This window comes from Nannospalax galili, unplaced genomic scaffold, assembly GCF_000622305.1.
Source record: "Nannospalax galili isolate Female #2095 unplaced genomic scaffold, S.galili_v1.0 scaffold818, whole genome shotgun sequence".
Classification (NCBI taxonomy): Eukaryota; Metazoa; Chordata; class Mammalia; order Rodentia; family Spalacidae; genus Nannospalax; species Nannospalax galili.
This window is the reverse complement of record NW_008341874.1, coordinates 445,593-461,581: the sequence shown is the minus strand read 5'-3', so window position 1 is coordinate 461,581 and position 15,989 is coordinate 445,593. Positions and strand designations below refer to the sequence as shown.

Below are 15,989 nucleotides of genomic sequence, written 5' to 3'. Positions count from 1 at the left end.
CAGTTGTGAACCACCCAACATGAGTACTGAGAGCTGAACTTGAGTCCTCTGCAAGTATAGTATGCACTTCAAAATTATTTAATCTGTGTTTTGCCTGCATGTTAAGGGGACCACATGCTTGCAATACTCATGGGGGCCAGAAGATGGTGTCAGATCCTATGGAACTAGAGTAACAGATGGTTGTTAGCTGCCATGTGGGTGCTGGGAACCAAACCTGGGTGCAAAAGTAGTCAGTGTTCCCAACCACTGAACCATCTGTCCAGTCCCAGTGCTTTAATTTTTGATATAATCGGAATGAATGACCTATTTGCAGCCTCAAGGATGTTTTACCACCAAGGAATTTTGATAGATAACACAGCCACCAAGATACAGTTACAGTTTCCTTGGTTACTTGGTTACTTTTCTTGGGTAGGAATGTGAGACAGTCTCATGTGGTCTTGAACTTACTATGTAGCCAAGGCTGGCCTTGACTGGGATTCCAGGTGTGCACCTCCATACTCAGTGACCTCATATCCAACTCCTTGCCTTCCAGAATTCAACTCTTCTGGCCTGTTCCCCATTACTTTATGCTGTCCATCCCATTTCAGCTCAGTATGAGTAACCACCAACTTAGAACTGTTTGATGTATTTAGAGTCTCACTATATACAGAGCAGGCTGACCTTGAACATATGATTGATCCTGTTGCCTTGACTTCCTGGGTGCTTAGCTTGTGTATGCCATCACACTGGATTAGAAATTCAATTTCTCAAAATTTGAAAAACATACCTTTGTAGCCGGGCGTGGTGGCACATGCGTTTAATTCCAGCACTTGGGAGGCAGAGACAGGCAGCTCTCTGAGTTCAAGGCCAGCCTGGTCTACATAGCAAGTTCCAGGACAGATGGGGCTACAGGGAGACCCTGTCTCAAAAAGACCAAAAAAAAAAAAAAAAAAAAAAAAAACCAAAACCAAAACCAAAACCAAAAAAAAACCACCACACACACACAAAAACATACCTTTGTGTATTTGAGTGTTCTGGCTGCATGTATGTGTGTAGCACGTATGAAGTACCCACAGAGGCCAGAAGCAGCCAGAAAAGGGCATCAGATTTCCCTGGAACTGGAGTTAAGGACAGCCGTTAGCCACCATGAGGGTGCTAGGAACTGAACCCATGTTCTCTGCAAGATCAGTCAGTGCTCTTAGTGCCATCTCTGCAGCCCCAATTTATTTTTAATTTTATTATTTTTATTTTATGTGTATGTGTATTGCCTGCATGTAGGTAAGTGCACCCATGTTGTGCAATGCCTGAGGACAGAAGAGGCTGTTGGATCCCCTGGAACTGGAGTTACAGACAGTTGTTAGCTGCCACGTGGGTGCTGGGATTCGAACCCAGGTCTTCTGCAAGAACAACCAGTGCTCTTAACCGCTGAGCCATCTTCTCCAGCCCTACAGGGTCTCCCTGTAGGCCCAGCTGTCCTGGAACTCGCTATGTAGACCAGGCTGGCCTTGAACTCACAGAGATCTGCCTGCCTCTGCCTCCCAAGTGCTGGGATTAAAGGCGTGCGCCACCATGCCCAGCTCCAACCCTATTTTTAATTTTTGAAAAATCTATTATTATTTTTTTTTAATCTTTTTGAGACAGGGTCTCCCTGTAGCCCCGGTTGTCCTGGAACTATGTAGACCAGGCTGGTCTTGAACTCAGAGATCCGCCTGCCTCTGCCTCCCAAGTGCTGGGATTAAAGGTGTGCCACCATGTCCAGCAAAAATCTATCCTTAATGTATGTTTTGCCTGCATGTATGAATGTACCACATGGTGCATTCAATGCCCACTGAGGTCAGAAGAGGGTGTATCCACTGGAACTGGAGTTATAGATGGTCATGTGGGTGCTGGGAACTGAACCCAGGTCCTCTCCAAGAGCAGCCAGTGCTCTTAACTGCTGAGCCATCTCTCCAGCCCCAATTTCTGATTTTTTAAATGATAATGTGTTCCCAAGAAAGCTTCATTTTCACCCTTTTACAAAGGTTCTTATGGCCTCTATAGGGTTCACTCTAACTTTAGTCCTATTTTGTTAACACTTCCCAGGTCTAGGTTAGAATTAACAGTGGCTCCCACAGCTAACAACAGCCTTGTCTAATGAAGCTCTTGGAGTTTCTGCAACTGTCTGACCCCTTTCTCTTTCTACCTGTGAAACAGCTTAACTTTGCCTGTTTCTGTATTCAGATGCTCTTGGCAGGCTCATGCAAGGACTAGTTAGGTTAATACAGATCTGAAGATTCAACATTTATATGCAGTGCTCAGCTTTGCATATGACCTCTTTGGGGCTTTAACATAGGAGTCACCTGTGTTTTCCATGTTACACCTGTAGGGTCTCAACATTTGCTTGTGTGTCCTGTATAAATGTTGGAGCACCCCTAGGCTATCAGAGGGCCTCTTCTAAGGATTGAGCCACCCATTCCCGTGCTATGATTGTTAACACATAAGTGTGTTTAGTGCTTTTTCTTATCATACATTCAAATTCTCACCATAAAATATCCTAAAATTTACATATGGAAATACAACAGACATTCTCAAATATTCTTGATGGTCCTATTTTTATTTCACGGCTCCCTGTAAGGCCCACCTGGCCTGGAACTATATAGACCAGGCTGACCTCACTCAGAATTACTTGCCTCTGGGATTAAAGGCATGAACTCATGCCTATTTCAGGATTTAACTAGAATCACCTGCCAGAGATATGCTAGTCTAGTATGCCCTCGGTTTTACCCCAGGTACCACGGGGCAACTCAACCCCTAAAAACAGGCTGAATGAGGGATGTTGAATCCTAATGTTACAAGGGCTCTCAATTCCAGGACTTCAAGATACTAGGGGTAGCCCTGGAAATCATTTGGTATTAAGACTACCTATTACTGCCACTGTGGCCTTTCAAGGCCTATCAAAATGCAGATTTGGGGGCTGGCGATGATTTTTAAAATTTTGATTCAGATTATGCTTTTGTTTCCTAGCACCCACATGGTGGCTAACATAGGCAATACATCCATTCACACAAGAATATTTAATAAAAAGGCAGATTCAAGCAGGTAAATGAACCTAGCAGGCATGGAGGTGTGTGGCTAGCCATCGCTAGTGCAGGGAATTCACAGGACAGAACTGCTGTGCTGGAAGTTAAGGGCACTGCCCAATGCAAAACCCACGTTAAGGATGCACACAGAATAAAGAGCTCATAGAACCCTTTGAACATGATCAACTTTGGGCAATCGAATATGCTAAAGGGATCAGGGTAAACAGGTATAAGCATTCGAAGTGAAGGGCTTTTAATCCAGCAATTGGAAGGTAGACTTGAGTTTCAGGTCAGCTGGGGCTACAGGAAAAGCCTATCTCAAAGACAAAAAAAAGAATTTGATGCCAGTCTAGCCTATGGACCTAAATTTGATCCCCAAGATCCAGATTACAGAAGGGGACCAACTCCAATTTGTGCTGACCCCCAGGCCCACACCCACAAAATAAATGTAAATAACAGATTACCCAATAGCAGTCATCCCTCCAAATGTATGAATTACACACATTAAAAGTTAAAGAACTGCTTTATTAGGAAAATGATCACAATCCTGAATGGCTAAGTTTCCAAGATCTGAAATGTCTTTTGAAGACTTGGGACTCTTGTAAAAGTAGAGTTCTTAGGGAAAGCACACATATGTAACACAAGGGTCACTACACTTTTAAAGTAGCATTAATGACCTGTTTCAATTTTTTGAGACAGGATCGTCCCGTAATCCCAGCCGGCTTTGATCTCAGATCTGCCTGCCTCTGCTGGGACAGGCACCACCACACCCAACTCATGAGCCTTGAGATAGCATTCTTCTTTCCTCAGACCTGGAAAAAAAGGCCACTTATGTTTTAACAAGTGATGACATTCTTTCCTTTCCCATGTAAGTTTTCATCCCTCAGACAGTTCCTTCTGGAACAAATTTTCCTCTTTTCTCCCAGCCAGCCCCAGTGGGTTCACCTTTTCAGGCTCTGGGGCTAGGACAGGAAGTAAGACACGTGACTATTTCTTCATAGGGAAATGAATTACGTCTCATCCCACCTCACATATTTTCTTACCTTATCTCAGTCTGAGGTGAGTCATGATATGGCATAAGATCAGGAATCAGGACTTATCCCTACAAGGAAACCATAGTTGTATAAAACTTTAATCTGAAGGCATTCATAAAAATCACTTGCTAGTCTGAAGATTTTCAGTTAGAACTTAAGAGACTCAAAGTAAGCTCACAACTCAGAAAATACCTTTCGTCAGTTATCAGACTGGGGCGGTATTCAACTCATCACTGGTGAGCAATAAAATTCACTGGTGGTCCGAAGGCCAGTCACCTGGACCAAAGCAGTACCACACTTCTAACAGATCATCAAAGACATTTACCTTGTGTCACCTCGATTCTAGGGAAGACACTAGACCTGAAACAAAGACCGTCATCAGTGCTTACATCCTCCATTAAGCTGTTCCCATTTTATCCCATCATTCCTAGTGGTGAAGTCAGATTTCCATGTCTCAACAGCAATCATCAGCCGAACGAGATTCTATGAAAGTCATCATATGTACATATAAAGGGCCATCTAATATGCTACATGCACTCAACACATCTGGCTATACTCACCTGAGCCAACAAGCATGGTACTGGTGGTAACACCTGAGGAAAGAGTAAACCGCTGAGCAGAAGGCTCCACATATAACTGCAACCCTGACTCCACTTCAGTTTCTCAGGTGTTCGTATATTTTCATTATCATTATCATAGTGAGCTAGTTAGACTCATCATAGAAACTGCCTGCACTTGATGACAAACCTCACATACAATAATCAACCAACCTCTGAATGCTGGAGGACTCCTATGGTTATCTTGAACAAACGCCTCCTAAATCAGGAAAGTCAATTAGCAAAGTATCTAAAGTAGTAAAAACTATCCTATTACTGTTAATAGATAGGCCATAACAAACCACCTATAGGCACTTCCAGTTCATAATGAAATCCCTACTTCCTCTCCCAGTTACCCCAGTGGATTCACCAGTACTTGCTTTAGTGCTGGAAAGGGTAATAGTGGTACAGATGTGTAGCCCTTACTGGAACTCAATTCTGGCAATATACAGCTGGTTAAGTACTCACCTCTTTAATCCTCTTCAAAAGTTTGATCCTGGAAATCTGTACCCAAACATCTAGAAGGAGCCATGAATAAAACAGACAAAAGAGAAGTCAGAAAGCTATGGCTCAATCAGGGCTTTGGTGGCAAATACCAAATCACCCTATAGCACAAGGAAAAGCACCTCACCTTACTTAACAGATAAATCATCACCCCGATAAACCTGGGACGAGAACAAATGATTACTTTCAATTTTCAGGACAAAACTAAATTTCTTAATTACCAATACTGCCATCAGAACTCTAACATGCTATTAATTGTTGTACCTCACAGAGCATCAGTATATGGATTCAAATCATCTGACAGTGATACATTATCAAGAACCAACTGTAAGGGGGGGTTGCCTTCCCCCTTAGAAATGATTAAGTGGAACAGAGCAGCAAAGCCAGCACTGCTTCCCACCCCCATCGGGGAAGATAAAGCCCCAGCAGTCTGTTTGCCCAATTACCTGTTCTCATCTGGGGAGGTCTGAGTTCCTTAGGACTCGTTAGAGGACACTAGAAATAAAAAAGCAAAGCATCACTTTTATGTAAAAACAGCCAGGCAAAGAATTTTGCACTTTGGCCCACTTCTCAGTAGTGAGCTGACATCACTGCAATTCAGCCATATGCTTGTCATTTTATATTCATCATGAAGCGGTCGTACCCCCCCTTTCCCCAAGGGTTTAAGCCATGCCGACCCACCTGCAGTGTAACACTGCAACTCTAAGATGAACCTCAACTCTCTCTCTCCAAACCGCGACTTCCTTTGAAACTAACATCTGGGGAAAAGAAAAGCACTTCACCAAATTTTAAAAAGAAACCACCTAACTCAGCCCCACCATCTGCTGCATAGTACTACTCAGAATTTTTCTGTTCTCTCCACTAATCATTCAGTAAGAGAGAGTTCAATTTTTAAATCATCCCTGTAGCACACCCTACAGGACTCCCACAGCCAACAGAGAAAAAGTCGTTAAGTACTTACTCCAGGGACGGAGCACCACCACCCTTCCATATTCAAACGCGCGCCCCAAACCTGCAAACACGATTCAGAATTAAGAACGGGTATTTCGGAAACACTTTGCTGGAGCAAGAGTTGGAGGCCTCTCCTCAGAGTTAGTCATCCTCACGGAACTCAGTACAGGTCTGTGAAAAAGTCCTCATCACAGGGGAAGGCCCGCTGGCACGGCCGCCACCACCACTTTGACCCTTACAAACCCCTGACGCTTCCGGGCTTCGAAGACCCGAAGCGAGGCCTCCTTGCCCAGGCCACCAGATAGGTTACCCAGGGGCAGGCCTGGAACAAGCCCTGCTCAGGCGGCCTTCTAACAATAAAACTCGAACCCGCCCAAAATAACACCACACACTCACCACGAGCAAGAGAAAATGAGGCCGAAGAACGCAGCGCAAGACGCTTAAATACTCCTTCGCAAAGGCCCACGGGATTCGGGGCGGAGCTAGGATTAGCGCATGCGCATCTCGGAACCGCCCTGCGAGCCGGTGGAATTGTGGGTAGAGGATTCCAAGGACTGCGGTTGTAGAGCGCTCCACCCCCGAATTTGCGGCGCGGAAAAGACGCGCATGCGCTCTAGTGGAGCGCCGCGGCTGCTGTGCGCACTGCGGCTGGGCTGGCACCTTCTAACCGTGGCGGTGAGGCCTTAGGCTTTTCTCCCACGTGGGATTCGCTGGGACTGTCTCGGCCACCTGTGTCCACACCTGTTCTGACCCCCCACACACACACACTTGCGTGTAGATCCTTCGCTATGGATCTCGAGCATTCTGAACCCTCCATCGCCGGCGCCCGGGTCCCCAGCCAGGTGCTCAGCGTTCAGGCGGGGCCTGATGTCCAGGTCGTCAGCGCGGGGGGCGACTCAGGTACAGCTCAGAGCCCCGGGCTGAGCCGGGAGGGAGAGCTCTTGCATGGAATGTTTTGGGGAAAGCCAGGTTTAAATGCCCCGCGTCATTCTGAAGACAAAATTTTTTCCCAAATGGCTATGCTCTGGTCCCTGGTATGGTTTCGCCAGGATGTTGGCCTGAAGGAAGGGCAACTCTAATTTATGGAGCATCCTGCATGTTTTTTTTCTTAGTTTTGGTTAAGCAGTGCCAGGGGTTGAACTCAGGGTTCTGTCATGCTTACCGGCAAGTGCTCTATTACTGCGTCACACATACCCCGGGGCGGGTGCACGTTTTAAGCATCCTATGAGTTAATGCTCCAAAATCCCGAGAGATAGTGACAACGCACCTGAGGGACCTTAGATATAAAGAGCTTCGGGGGAGCTTATTAAAATTCCCCAATCGTCTAGGTCACAATTAGCTACAGACTGGCTATTGACACCAACTAGCAACCTTACGTCACCAGTGATTTGTGGTAAGCCCCAGTGTATGTAAAAGGGCGTTTTAGGTGGCACATGCATTTAATTCCAGCACTCTGTTTTATATAGAGTTCCAGGTCACCAAGGTTACACCTTAAAACCCCGTCTCATCACCTGACCCCCCCCAAAAAAAAAATGCATTGTAAAACAAGATTTACTCTTATTAGATGCTCTTCTACATGACCTCACTTAATAATGACCATTGGAGTGGGAACCTGAGGCCTGGAGAAATTAAGTAACCTGCCGAATATTATCCAGCCAAGTGATGTCAGACCCTGGTATAAATCCAGGCAGCCTGGCTCCAGGTCTAGCTCTTTTTTTTTAAAAGAATAGTTTAGCTGGGCGTGGTGGCGCACACCTTTAATCCCAGCACTCAGGAGGCAGAGGCAGGCAGATCTCTGTTAGTTCAAGGCCAGCCTGATCTACATAGTGAGTTCCAGGACAGCTGGGACTACAGGGAGACCCTGTCTCAAAAAAACCAAAAAAAAAAAAAAAAAAGAATAGTTTAGTACCAGCCTCTGGGAGAGGCAAAGGAAAAGGCTGAAAAGAAAGAAAGAAAAAAAAAGAATGGTTTAGTGAAAGGATGGAGAGATAGCTCAGAGGTAGAATACTACCCTTCCAGAAGACCCAAGTTTGGGTCCCAGGTGCACAATACCTGTAACTTCAGCTCCAGGTGATCCACTGCCTTCTTCAGGCCTCCACAGGCACCTGTAGTTGTGTGCACATATGCACACCAGGCACACACATACACATAATTGAACATAATAAAAAACATCTTTTTATTTTTATTTTATGTGTATTAATGTTATATCTGCATGTATGTAAGTGCACTCCTGTCGTGCACTGCCCAGAGAAGACAGAAGGCATCAGGTCCCCTGGAACTGGAGTTAGAGACAGTTGTTAACTGCCATGTTGTTGCTGGGATTCAAACCTGGGTATTTGCATGAACAGTCAGTGCTCTTAACTGCAGAGCCATCTCTCCAGCCCTAAGAATAAATCTTAAAATCAATAGTGAGTACACTACAAGTGAGTAGTGGGTTGGGCAGAAAGTACAGGACCTGCATCTCAGAACCTGCACTGCTAACCACTAGGCTTACTGGCTGTATATGTAGTTCTGTTCTCAAGATAGTTTGGGGAGCAAACAAATACACAATAAATAATTCTTGTGTATCATTTATCTTCTTAATGTAATGCCACTCAACCTAAAAAGAATAATCTAGTCTTCTCTATGGAAATTTAATACCCCGGTTATACTGTGTACCTTCTGGAGGGCCAGAAACCATTTTTTGTTGGTTTGAGACAAGGTCTCAGAATAAAGTCCAGGCTGGCCTTGGATTCCTAATTGTTTTAACTCTGCTTCCCAGGGCTGGGATTACAGGTTTAGGTATCAGGACTCCTGGCTAGAAACCAAGTTTGTTTGCTTGGCTTTTTTTCTTTTGACTTGGAAGTCACTGACTTTGTCTCTCCAGCTTTTTTCTTTTCTTCTTTTCCATGTAGGCTCTGAGGATCCAACTCAACTCAGGTCCTTATGTATAATTAGCACTCTGCAAACTGAGCCATCTCCCCAGACATAGATAGAAAGCTTTTTTTTTTAATAATATATTTTATTATTTTTATTTTATGTGTATGTGTATGTGTGTATTGCCTGTGTGTAGGTAAGTGCACCCATGCCGTACAATGCCCCGGGAGGTCAGAAGAGGCTGTCGGATCCCCTGGAACTGGAGTTATGGACAGTTGTTAGCTGCCATGTGGGTGCTGGGATTCGAACCTGGGTCTTCTGCAAGAACAGCTAGTGTTCTTAAACTGCTCTCTCCAGCCCACAGAGAGCTTTTTAATAGCTGAGATTTACCACCTCTTGAGAATCAATTTTCACTTTCTTCAGACCAGTTTTGTCCCCTTGCATGCCCTACAGTAACAGTGAGTGACTCTAGGCTGGACATACAGTTGGTAGAGAGCTTGTCTGGTATGCATGAAGTCCGGGATTCTAACCCAGCATCACATAAAACCAGCTGTGGTGGCACATGCCTGATCTCAGCATTTGGGACGTGGAGGCAAGAGGGTCGGTCAACAGTTCAGGGTCATCTTCACCTACATATAAGGACCAGTCTAGTCCCGGCTACATGAGACCCTGTCTCAAAACAACAAATATATCATGACACCTGTATACAAGTACAGAGAATTTGAATTGTTATTATGAAGTTGAACAAATCCATATATTCAATAAATATTAAGTGCTGGATCTATGTATGATACAACATATAGGAAAAGGGATAAGACAATCTGCCGTTGTGGCAGATTTTGGTCTGGTAGAGGGAATTAAGATGCTTATATCAGGGCTGGAGAGATGGCTCAGTGGTTAGGACTGGCTGCTCTGGCAAGGCACCTACATGGCAGATCACAGCCATCAGTAACTCCAGTTCCAGGGGATTCAGTGCCCTCTTCTGGCCTGCATGGGCACTGCAAGCACATGGTGTACTTTACAGACATGCAGGCAAAACATTCAGACACATAAAAACAATAAAAAAACTGGGGGTTGGAGAGATGGCTCAGTGGTTAAGAGCACTGACTGCTCTTGCAGAGGACCTGGGTTTGATTCCCAGCACCCATATGGCGGCTACGTCCTTAACTCCAGTTCCAGGGGAATCCGAAGCCCTCTTCTGACCTCCGCGGCATTGCATGACAACCGGTACACTTGCATACATGCAGGCAATACACTCATACACATAAAATAAAAATAACAAAATATTTAAAAAAAAGAAGCTGGGTGTGGCACAGCACTTGGGAGGCAAAGCAGGCAGATATCTGTGAGTTTGATGCCAGCCTGGTCTATACTGTGAATTCCAGGACCTGCTGGGACTGAAGGGAGATCCTTTCTCAAAAAACAAAACACAAAACAAAAGATTTAAAAAGTGCTTCCTGCTCTTTTCCAGAAGACTGGATCCTGTTCCTTTATTACCAGCACCCATGTCTGACTGCTCACAAATACCTGTAACTTTAGCTCCAGGGGATCCTACACTCTTCTGGACTCCTCAGGCACCTGCACTCACATGCACACACCCACACACAAATGCACATAATTTTAAAAATAAATCTTAGCTGGGCATGGTGGCACAAGCATTTAATCTCAGCACTTAGGAGGCAGAGGCCGGCAGATCTCTGTAAGAGAACTGACTAGTCTACATTTTAGGCCAATGGTGGCTACAGGGAGACCTTGTCTCAAAAAAAAAAAAAAAAAGTTGATGTCAGGAACTGGAGGGCTCTCTTAGTGGTTAAGAGCACTTGCTGCTCTTCCAGAGGACCCATATTCTGTTCCCAGCACCCACATGAGGCAGTTCACAACTGCCTATAACTCTGGCTCCAGGAGATCAGATCCCCTTTTCTGGCCTCTACCCCATTCATTCCAGGTGTGGTCGTACATGTCTTTAATCCCAGCATTCTGGAGGCAGGGGCAGGTGGATTTCTGTGAGACTGAGTCTACAGAGCAAGTTCAATGCCAGCTGGGGCTACAGGGAGACTCTGTCTCAAAAAAAAAAAAAAAAAACCCACCAAAGTAAATATTAAAAAAAAATTTTTGCCAGGTGTGGTGGCGCACACCTTTAATCCCAGCACTTGGGAGGCAGCAGCAGGCAGATCTCTGTGAGTTCAAGGCCAGCCTGGTCTACATAGTGAGTTCCAGGACAGCTGGGGCTCTACAGGGAGACCCTGTCCCAAAAACAAACAAAAAAAATTTTTTAAGGGGCTGAAGAGATGGCAGAGTCAGGCAGATCTCTTTGAGTTTGAGGCCAGCCTGGTCCACATAGTGAGTTCCAAGCCAGCTAGGGCTACATAGTGAGACCCTATCTCAAAAACAAAATGAAACAGGCTGGTGAGATGTCTCAGAATTCAAGTGCTTGTTGTTCTTGCAAAGAACTGGGGTTCAGTTCCCATAAGGTGGCTCACAACAGCCTGTAACTCCAGTTCTGATTCAGTGCCCTCTTCTGGCCTCAAGGGCACCAAGTATGCACATGATGCACATACATACAAGCAGGCTCTCATACATACACATAAAAAATAAAAAAACAACCAGAACAAACAAAGCAGTCTATGATGGTTCATATCTGTAATCTCCGCCTAAGAAGGCTGAGGCAGGAGGATCAGGAGTTCAAGACTAGCCTAGGCTATGTAGCCCAGGCTAGCCAGCCTATATATGAGACCATCTTAAAAAAAAAAACAAACAGTTGGGCGTAGTGCCACATGCCTTTAATCTCAGCAGAGGCAGGCTGATCTCTATGAGTTCAAGGCCAGTCTGTTCTATGTAGCTAGGTCCAGGTCAGCCGGGGCTACAGGGAGACGTTGTCTGTCTCAAAAGACAAAAAACAAAAACAAAAAAACAACCAAACAAAAAAAACCATGAGGCTAGAGATATGACTCAGCAGTTAAGAGCGCTGGCCTCTTGCAGAGGACTTGGGTTCAGTTTCCAGCACCCACATTGCATATAGCAACCATTGGAAACTTCAGTTCCAGGGGAATTCCACACCCTCTTCTGACCTTTGTGGTCACTACAAGCACTTATATACATGCAAGTAAAACACTCATATACATAAAAATAAATTTTAAAAAGTTTTTTTTTTTTTTTTTGTCTTCTTAAGACAGGGTCTCCTTGTTGTCCCAGCTGACCTGAACTTACTATGTAGACCAGGCTGGCCTTGAACTCACAAGGATCCACTTGCCTGTGTCTCCCCAATGCTGGGATTAAAGGCGTGCGCTACTACGCCCGGCTAGTGTTTTGGTTTTTTTTGAGGCAGGGTCTCCCTGTAGCCCCAGCTGGCCTAGAACTCACTATGTAGACCAGGCTGGCCTTCAACTCACAGAGATCTGCCTGCCTCTGCCTCCCGAGTTCTGGGGTTAAAGGTGTGCGCCACCACGTCTGGCCACTTGTGGAGTTTTAAAGATTATTTCTGTACCTGGAACTCTAACCTAGAATCTGCTGAGCTTCAGAGCTGTGCATCCAGTTGCCTTCTGAATGTACATGGTCTTTGCTGTCCAACAAACTCATGGCATCTTGTCCCTATGTTGTCCCCCTTATTTAGTTGTGGGTGTGTGTTTGTATGTGTATGCTTGTGTATGAGCCTGCATGCCAGCATGGTGTGTGTGTGAATTCAGGCGTATGCATTCCACGGTGCACATGTGGCTTTATTTATTTATTTATTTAAATTTTTGAGACAGAGTCTCACATAGCCCAGCCTGGCCTAGAATTTGATATGTAGCCAAGGATGATTTTGAACTTCTGATCCTGTTGCCTCTACCTTATGAGTACTGAGACTACAGATGTGTGTCATCATACCCAGGTTTCTGAGATGATGAGGATGGAACCCAGCCAGGGGTTCATGTATGCTAGGCCAGCCTCTACTGAGCTATATCCCCACCCCCACCCCCAAGTTTTTTTTTTTTTTTGAGATAGGGTCTCCCTGTAACCCCAGCTGGCCTGAAACTCACTTTGTACACCAGGCAGGCCTTGAACTCCCAAAGATCCCCCTGCCTCTGCCTCCTGAGTGCTGGGATTACAGGTGTGTGCCACCATGCCGGCCTTCCACCCCCAGGTTTTTTTTTTTTTCTTTTTGAGACAGGGTCTCTATAGCCCCAGCTGTCCTGGAACTCACTATGTAGACCAGGCTGGCCTTGAACTCAGAGATCTCCCTGCCTCTGCCTCCCGAGTGCTGGGATTAAAGGCGTGTGGCACCTCGCCTAGCCACCCCCAGGTTTTTAACCACAAACTCAGTCCTGCTCCAGTTTCTTCCCTTGGAATCCATTCTCTGCATTGTAGCCAGAGTGATCTTTCTGCATTTTGTTTTGTTTTTTCTTCCAGGTCTGTGGTAGAACTCAGGCTGGTGCTCGCTAGGCAAGTGTTCTACTTCTGAGCCGCCCAGAATAATTTTTGCAAATAAAAGGTCTGTTTGGGTTTCATTCTCAGCTCACAGTCCTTCAGGCTGCAGTCCAAACTGACCGATGCAGCTGTTAAGAAAACCCTTCTCTGGCCAGTTAGTTTCTGCTCTAATCTCCTTTCTGTTGCTGAGATAAAATACACTGACAAAGAGCAAATTAGGAGAGAAAGGGGTTTATTTTAGCTTACAATTCTAGGTTACAGTCTGTCACTGTGAGGAAGTCAAGGCAGGAGCTTCAAACAGTCACATCAAGAGCAGAGAGAACCGAACACACACCTGCGCGTGGGGGCTTGCTTGTGCTCGGCTCAATTTCTACCCAGTTCAGGCTTGCCTATGTAGGGGATGGTGCTCCCAGAGTGGGCTGAGTCTTCGCACAGCAGTTAACTTAATTACGCAGTTCTCCCCACAGACATGCCCAATGCAGGCTTAACTTCCAGGGGATTCTAGATTGTGTCAAGTTGACAAAGCTAACCAGCACAGCTTTTTGTTTTTGAGACAGGGTCCCCTTGAATCCCAGCTGACTTGGAACTCTTTATATAGACCAGGCTGGGCATGATCTCGTCTGCCTCCTGAGTGCTGGGATTCAAGGCACACCCACCACTAGGCTTTTTTTTTTTTAAATGTGTACGAGTGTATTGCCTGTATGTATGTGAGTGCACCGGTGTTGTGCAATGCTGTGGAGGTCAGAAGAGGGCTTCTGATTCCCCTGGAACTGGAGTTAAGGACTGTTCATAGCTGCCATGTGGGTGCTAGGAATTGAACTGGGACTTCTGCAAGAGCAGTCAGTGCTCTTAACTGCTGAGCCATCTCTCCACACCTGCTTATTTTTTTTTTTGAGAGAAGGTCTCACTATGTAGCCCTGACTGGCCTGGAACTTGCTATGTCGACCAGGCTGGACTTGAAGTCACTGAGATCCGCCTGCCTCTTGTCTCCCAAGTGCGGAGATTAAAGGTGTGCACCACCAAACCCAGCTAAGTTTCTTTTTAAAAAAAAGATTTTGTTGGGGGCTGGAGAGATGGCTCAGTGGCTAAGAACACTGGTTGTTCTTGCAGAAGGCCCAGGTTTGAATCCCAGCACCCACATGGCAGCTAACAACTGTCCGTAACTCCAGTCCCAGGGGATCTGACAGCCTCTTCTGACTTCCACAGGCATTGCATGACAAGGTGCACTTACCTACATGCAGGCAATGCACACATACACATAAAATAAAAAATAATACATTTTTGTTATTTTTTATGTAATATGAATGTTTTACCTATATAAGTGGACCATGTGCTGAGCCATCTCTCCAGCCCCCCTTGCCATTTTCTGTAGCATCATTCCTTCCCTGATCCTTATCCCCAGCCACAAAGTCCCTGAGATTTGATTTTACATAGTGAATCATCCTATCCCTATTGCCTAGGTTAAGACACAAGTAGGATTTGATATATGATTATTAATTTCTTTCTCCAGATAGATGAGATAGATAGAGATATTTATAGACACGCTAGGCAGCAGGTGCTGTACCACTAAGCAAACACACACACACACACACACACACACACACACACAGTTTTTGAGACAGTGTTGCTCTGCAGCTCTGGCTGGCCTTGAACTATTTATCCTCCTGCCCTCACCTCCCTCTGTATTTTTGACTGATCTTTTTCTAGCCTCAGTTTGTTGACTGTCACAGGTTAGTAATCAAATGAGCTTGTTGTTAGCTAGCTGATGTTTGTTCAAAGAGCAGCCCTGCCGCCGCCTGGCAGCAAGCGGCACTGCCTGCCTGCAGTGGAGGAAGGAAATTCCTAGGTGATTAGGGATTTCCTTGGAACTGTGAGCCCCAGTGGGGAAAAGGTTATCTGTCTGTCTGTCTTAGTTTGGTGCTAGAGATCCAACACAGGACCTTGAACAAGCTAAGCACAAACTGTACTACTAATATATACCCCAATCTTATATATTTATTTAATCATTTATTTTAGTTTTACGAAAAGCGTATTTATTTATTTATTTGCATGTGGATGTGTGTATACCACGGCACGTATTATTATTATTATTTGTCTTTTTGAGACAGGGTCTCCCTGTAGCCCCAGCTGTCCTGGAACTCACTATGTAGACCAGGCTGGCCTTGAATTCATAGAGATCCACCTGCCTCTGCCTCCCAAGTGCTGGGATTAAAGGTGTGCGCCACCATGCCTGGCATATTTTATTGTTTTTATTTTTATGTGTATGAGTGTATTGCCTGCATGTATGTGAGGGCACCTGTGTCATACAGTGCCACAGAGATCAGAAGACGGCTTCAGATTCTCCTGGTACTGGAGTTAAGGATGGTTCATAGCCATCATGTTGGGAATCGAACCCGAGTCTTCTGCAAGAGCAGTCAGTGCTCTTAACCACTAAACCATCTCTCCAGCCTCTTATTTATTATTTTTATTTTATGTGTATAAGTGTATTGCCTGCATGTATGTAAGTGCACTTTGGACTGTGTTGTGCAATGCCCTCAGAGGTCAGGAGAGGGCATTGGATGCCCTAAAACTGGAGTTACAGATGGTTGTTAGCCTCCATGTAGGTG

The 15,989-nt window shown here is 45.3% G+C and overlaps 1 long non-coding RNA gene and 7 other non-coding genes across 11 annotated transcripts; all 8 read right to left on the bottom strand.

Moving 5' to 3' along the window:
* Positions 1–3,542: 3,542 nt before the first annotated feature.
* On the bottom strand, positions 3,543–6,553 carry LOC103737659. Of its 4 annotated transcripts, none has more exons than XR_003850223.1 (11): positions 6,520–6,553; positions 6,134–6,294; positions 5,854–5,930; positions 5,619–5,667; positions 5,300–5,333; positions 5,137–5,186; positions 4,843–4,888; positions 4,633–4,665; positions 4,398–4,432; positions 4,082–4,140; positions 3,543–3,850 (listed from the first exon to the last, which is right to left on the bottom strand). It is a non-coding gene; the product is annotated as an uncharacterized LOC103737659 (long non-coding RNA). The 4 variants fall into 4 exon arrangements; XR_607413.2 differs by having other exon boundaries at positions 6,134–6,184; positions 6,520–6,538; XR_607412.3 differs by lacking the exon at positions 6,520–6,553 and having other exon boundaries at positions 6,134–6,496.
* LOC115071120 lies at positions 3,917–4,042 on the bottom strand. The gene has a single exon (XR_003850234.1). It is a non-coding gene; the product is annotated as a small nucleolar RNA SNORD22 (small nucleolar RNA).
* LOC115071119 lies at positions 4,248–4,313 on the bottom strand. Its single transcript, XR_003850233.1, has one exon. It is a non-coding gene; the product is annotated as a small nucleolar RNA SNORD31 (small nucleolar RNA).
* Positions 4,507–4,575, bottom strand: LOC115071118. Its single transcript, XR_003850232.1, has one exon. It is a non-coding gene; the product is annotated as a small nucleolar RNA SNORD30 (small nucleolar RNA).
* LOC115071124 lies at positions 4,731–4,797 on the bottom strand. Its single transcript, XR_003850238.1, has one exon. It is a non-coding gene; the product is annotated as a small nucleolar RNA SNORD29 (small nucleolar RNA).
* Positions 5,400–5,474, bottom strand: LOC115071125. The gene has a single exon (XR_003850239.1). It is a non-coding gene; the product is annotated as a small nucleolar RNA SNORD28 (small nucleolar RNA).
* LOC115071116 lies at positions 5,739–5,806 on the bottom strand. Its single transcript, XR_003850230.1, has one exon. It is a non-coding gene; the product is annotated as a small nucleolar RNA SNORD27 (small nucleolar RNA).
* LOC115071117 lies at positions 6,006–6,080 on the bottom strand. The gene has a single exon (XR_003850231.1). It is a non-coding gene; the product is annotated as a small nucleolar RNA SNORD26 (small nucleolar RNA).
* Positions 6,554–15,989: the final 9,436 nt, after the last annotated feature.